Below are 5974 nucleotides of genomic sequence, written 5' to 3'. Positions count from 1 at the left end.
GTGAGCTGAGATCCGGCCACTGCACTCTAGCCTGGGCGACAGAGCGAGACTCTGTCTCAAAAAAAAAAAACATAAGATTGCATTTAAAAAAGGTATTACACTGTATTTCAGGGTTTATAACCTATATAGATGTAATATACATGGCATTACTAGCTCAAAAGAAGTGGGAAAGAATGTAGCCATACTGGGGCAAAGTCTCCATATTTCACCAAAATTAAGTGAGTATTCACCTGAGGTGGATTGTGATTAGTTAAGACTCATAATGTGATCGCTAGAGAAAACCCTAAGAAAATAACTCAAACCTGGAGTGAATGAATGCCTATTTATGTCTAAATTTCTGCTTCAATGTAATTAAAAATCAACAGAGGAAAATTGGCCAGCGCAGTGGCTCACGCCTGTAATCCCAGCACTTTGTGAGGCCGAGGTGGGCAGATCACTTGAGGTCAGGAGTTCGAGACCAGCCTGGCCAACATGGGGAAATCCCGTCTCTACTAAAAATACAAAAGAAAATTCAAATATAACAGATGGACATTTCAATGCTCTATTTTCAATAGTTGATAGGACTAGAAAGAAAAAACGGAAAGGATATATAAAATCTGAACAATACTATCAACAAATTTGACCTTAATGATACCTATAGAACACACCATTCAACAATTGCCAAGTACACATTTTTTTTAAGTGCACATGAAACATTCTCCAGGATAGACCATAACCTAGGTCATAAAACAAGTCTCAATATATTTAAAGGAATTTAAATAATATAAAATATGTTATCTGACCACGACAGAATCAAATTATAAATCCAAAAAGATAGAAACCTAAGCAGTCCAAAATACTTGGAAATTACGCAACACTCTTCTAAATAACTGGCAAGTCAAAGAAAAAACAAAAGAAATTAGAAAAGCCTGAAGAGAATGAAAATGAAAACACAACATATCCAAATGCATGGAATGCAGCTAAAGCAGTACTCAGAGGGAAACTTACAGTTTTAAAGGCCTACACCAGCAAAAAAAGAAAGATCTCAAATTAATAACCTTGCATCTACCTTGACAAACTAGAAAAAGAAGAGCATACTAAATCCAAAGCAAGCAGAAGAAAGGAAATAAAGATTAGCACAGAAACTAATGGAATTGAAAACAGGAAAACAATAGAGAAAAATCAATGAAAACAAAAGTCAGCTCTTTGAAAAATCAGCAAAATTGATCTTGGCTAGAGTGACCAAAAAGAAAAGAGAATCAAATTACCAAGATCAAGAAGAGAAAAGGGGGGCATTACTACTGACCTATAGAAATTTAAAGGATTATAAGAGAATGCTTTGATGACTTCATGCCAAAAAAATTGGACAACTCAGATGAAATGGAGAAATTCCTAGAAAGACACATGACCAAAACTGACTTTAAAGTAAATTAAAAATCTGAATAGACTCATACCAAGCAAATAAATTGAATTAGTAATTGAAAATATTCCCACAAAGAAAATCCAAGCCCAGATGGCTTCACTGGTGAATTCTATCAAGTAACTGAAGAATGATGAACGCCAATCCTTCACAGACTCTTTCAGAAAATAGAGGAGTAGGAACACTTCCTATCTCATTCTATCAGCCCAGTATTACCCTCATACCAAGGATATCACAAGGAAACAACTACATCTCAATATGCTTCATGAACTCCTGGATGCAAAAATCTTTAACACAATATTTAAAAACTAAATCTAGCAGCACATAAGGATTAGACAACATCATCAAGTGGGATTTATACCAAGAACACAAGCTTGATTTAACATCTGAAACTCAGTGTAATACACCACATTAACAGAAAAAGGACAAAAACCACATGATCCTCTCAATAGGTGCATAAAAAGATTCGACAGAATCTAACATCCATTCATGACTTAAAACAGTCCTTTTGCGGGTGGCGGCGAGCGCAGAGGACGCCATGAAGGTCCCGAGCGCACTACTAGAGTACAAGGTGGTGGGTCGCTGCCTGCCCACCCCCAAATGCCACACACCGCCTCTCTACCGCATGCGAATCTTTGCGCCTAATCATGTCGTTGCCAAGTCCCCCTTCCGGCACTTCGTATCTCAGTTAAAGAAGATGAAGAAGTCTTCAGGGGAGATTGTCTACTGTGGGCAGGTGTTTGAGAAGCGCCCCCTGCGGGTGTAGAACTTCGGCATCTCGCCGCGCTATGACTCCCGGAGCAGCACCCACAACATGTACCGGGAATACCGGGACCTGACCACCGCGGGGCTGTCACCCAGTGCTACTGAGACATGGGCGCCCGGCACGGCTCCCGGGTCCACTCCATCCAGATCATGAAGGTGAGGGAGATCGCAGCCAGCAAGTGCCGCTGGTCGGCCATCAAGCAGTTCCACGACTCCAAGATCAAGTTCCCACTGCCCCACCGGGTCCTGAGCCGTCAGCACAAATCACACTTCATCACCAAGAGGCTCAACACCTTCACCTTTCTACAAACTAGGAACAGGAACAGAATGGAAGTTACTCACGACAAAGGGCATCTATGAAAAATCCACAGCTAACATGACACTTAATGATGAAAGACTAAATGTTTTCCCTCTAAGATTAGGAACAAGGAAAGGATTCTTTTACCACTTGTATTTAATGTAGTATTGGAGGTTCTTGGCAGTGCAATAAGCGGGAGAAACAAAAAGAAAAAAGAGAGAAAAGGAAGGGAACAAGGAAATAAGCATCCCAATTGGAAAGGAATAAGTAAAATTCTCCTTACTTGCAGATGACACATGCTGTGTGTAGAAAATCACAAAGAATCCACACAAATAAAACCTATTAGAACTAATAAAAAGGGCCAGGCATGGTGGCTTATGCCTATAATCCCAGTGCTTTGGGAGGCTGAGACAGGAGGATTACTTGAGCCCAGGAGTTCAACACCAGCGTGTGCAGCATAGTCAGACTCCATCTCTAAAAATAAAATAAAATAAAGTAAATTAGAACCTAACATGGTGGCCTGCTCCTGTAGTCCCAGCTACTCTGGAGGCTGAGAAGGGAGGATTTGCTTGAGCCCAGGAGTTCAAGACTGCAGTGAGCTGTGATTGCACCACTGCACTCCGGCCTCCCTAGCCTGGGTGACAGAGCAAGACCCCGGTCCCCCGCCAAAAAAGAGAGACAGAGCGAGAATAAAAAGTTTAGGAAGGCCACAGAATACAAGATCAATATATTTTTTAAAATCAATGGTTATTTCTATACACTTTTAATGAACAATTCAAAAATGAAATTATGAAAACAATTCTGTGTACAAGAGCATACAAAGAATAAAATTCACAAATAAATTTAACAACAAAAGAAGTGCGAAATGTGGCCGGGCGCAGTGGCTCAAGCTTGTAATCCCAGCACTTTGGGAGGCCAAGACAGGCGGATCACAAGGTCAGAAGATCGAGACCATCCTGGCTAACACGGTGAAACCCTGTCTCTACTAAAAAGTACAAAAAACTAGCCGGGCGAGGTGGCGGGCGCCTGTAGTCCCAGCTACTCGGGAAGCTGAGGCAGGAGAATGGCGTAAACCCGGGAGGCGGAGCTTGCAGTGAGCTGAGATCGCACCACTGCACTCCAGCCTGGGCGACAGGGCGAGACTCCGTCTCAAAAAAAAAAAAAAAAAAAAGAAGTGCGAAATGTATACACTGAAAACTGTAAAACATCATTTAAAAAATTAAAGAACAAAATAAGTGGAATGATATTATGTGTTCATGGATTGGAAAACAATATTGTTTTAACATAGCAACACTCTCTGGCTGGGCACTGTGGCTCACGCCTATAACCCCAGCACTTTGGGAGGCTGAGACGGGCAAATCACCTGAGGTCAGAAGTTCGAGACCAGCCTGGCCAACATGGTGAAACCCCGTCTCTACTAAAAACACAAAAAAATTAGCCAACCATGGTGGCAGGCACCTGCAATCCCAGCTACTTGGGAGACTGAGACAGGAGAATCACTTGAACCCGGGAGGCGAAGGTTGCAGTGAGCCAAGATCGTGCCATTGCACTCCAGCCTGGGTGACAACAGGAGTGCAATGTTGTCACCTTGCATCTCCGTCTCAAAAATAAAAAACAAAACAAAAAACAAACAAACAAAAAACCCCATGTGCATCAAAAGACACTATCAAGGAGTGAAAAGATAATCCACAGAATGGGAGAAAATATTTACTACAAATCATATGTCTGATAAGGATCTAATATCCAGAATACATAAAGAACCCTTACAGCTCAACAATGAAAAGATGAATTATCCAATTAAAAAATGAACAGAAGTTTTGAATGAACATTTTTCCAAATAAGATATACAAATGACTAATAAGTACATGAAAAGAGGCTCAATATCATTGGTCATTAGAGCAATACAAATCAAAACCACAATGAGATACCATTTCACACACACTAGGATGGCTATTTTAAAAATCACACACAATAACAAGTGTTGATAAGGATGGAGAGAAATTTGAACCTCATGTATTGCTGGTGGGAATGTAAAATGGTGCTGTTGCTTTGGAAAACGGCTTGGCATTTCCTTCAAAAGTTAAATATGGAGTTATCATATGGCCCAACAATTCTACTCCTAGGTATATGCTCAAGACAATTGAAAATACACATCCACACAAAAACTTGCACACAATTGTTCATAGCAGCATTATTCACAATAGCTAAAAGTGGAAACAACCCAAATGTCCATCAACGATTAAGAAAGTGTGGTCTATCCATACAGTAAAATATTCTTCAGCTGTAAAAGGAATGAAGTACTGATCCATGCTACAATATGGATGAACCCTGAAAACATCATAGTAAGGGTAAGCCAGACACAAAAGTCCACATATGGTATGATTTCATTAATTTGAAATATTGAAATAAGCAAATCCACAGATAGAAAGTCAATTAGTGGTTGCCAAGCACTGGGGGGGGGGGGTTGTAAATGGGGAGCTACTGCAAATGCGTACAAAGTTTCCTTTTGGGGTGATGAAAATGTTCTGGAATTAGATAGTGGTGATGGCTGCAAAACACTGTAAACACACTAAAAACTGCTGAATTGTACATTTTACAGGGTGAATTTTATGGTACGTGAATTGTATCTCAATAAAAAAAAATTTTTAATTTGAACGGAAAAGGATTGAAAAAAATACCAAATATTAACCAAAAAAAGTTATAGTTGCTATGTTAATATCAGACCAAGTAGACTAGAAGGGAAAATCATTGCTAGTATTAATGTATATCACTATATTTTGATCAAATATTCCACGTACCTAAAATATATACCAATTCTAAACTCATATATACTGAATAACATAACTTATAAATACATAAAGCAATAATTGAAAGAACTACAAGGAGAAACTGGCAAAAAGCAGTTGAGCCTCTACTCAGGGTATCATGTGAGGAAAGACTTGGCTCCCTGGGGTGAGGGAAACTATGGAAATCTCCATGGGGTGTGAGGGAGGAGCTCTGGAGAGATGGGCATGAGCTTCTGTTTTTTCAAAGACCAGCGTGATAGTAAGCCTGGGCTTTTTCTATTTCTCAAAAGGAGGCAGATAATAGGGTTGAAAAATACTGAAAAGGCCGGGCGCGGTGGCTCAAGCCTGTAATCCCAGCACTTTGGGAGGCCGAGACGGGCGGATCACGAGGTCAGGAGATCAAGACCATCCTGGCTAACATGGTGAAACCCCGTCTCTACTAAAAAATATAAAAAACCAGCCGGGCGAGGTGGTGGGCGCCTGTAGTCCCAGCTACTCGGGAGGCTGAGGCAGGAGAATGGCGGGAACCCGGGAGGCGGAGCTTGCAGTGAGCTGAGATCCAGCCACTGCACTCCAGCCTGGAACAGAGCGAGACTCCGTCTCGAGAAAAAAAAAAGAAAAATACTGAAAAATTCTCTTAAAGCAAAAATCAGATCCTGTCACTTGTTCTGTTTTAAACGTCAGTGGCTCCCAGTGCCCTCTTGAGAAAGTTCACTTTCCAGGATG

At 40.8% G+C, this 5974-nt stretch overlaps 1 pseudogene; it reads left to right on the top strand.

Moving 5' to 3' along the window:
• The first annotated feature begins 1937 nt into the window (after window positions 1–1937).
• On the top strand, window positions 1938–2467 carry LOC111535868 (annotated as a pseudogene).
• Window positions 2468–5974: the final 3507 nt, after the last annotated feature.

This window comes from Piliocolobus tephrosceles, chromosome 12, assembly GCF_002776525.5.
Source record: "Piliocolobus tephrosceles isolate RC106 chromosome 12, ASM277652v3, whole genome shotgun sequence".
Lineage (NCBI taxonomy): Eukaryota > Metazoa > Chordata > Mammalia > Primates > Cercopithecidae > Piliocolobus > Piliocolobus tephrosceles.
This window is presented reverse-complemented; position numbering and strand designations above follow the sequence as displayed.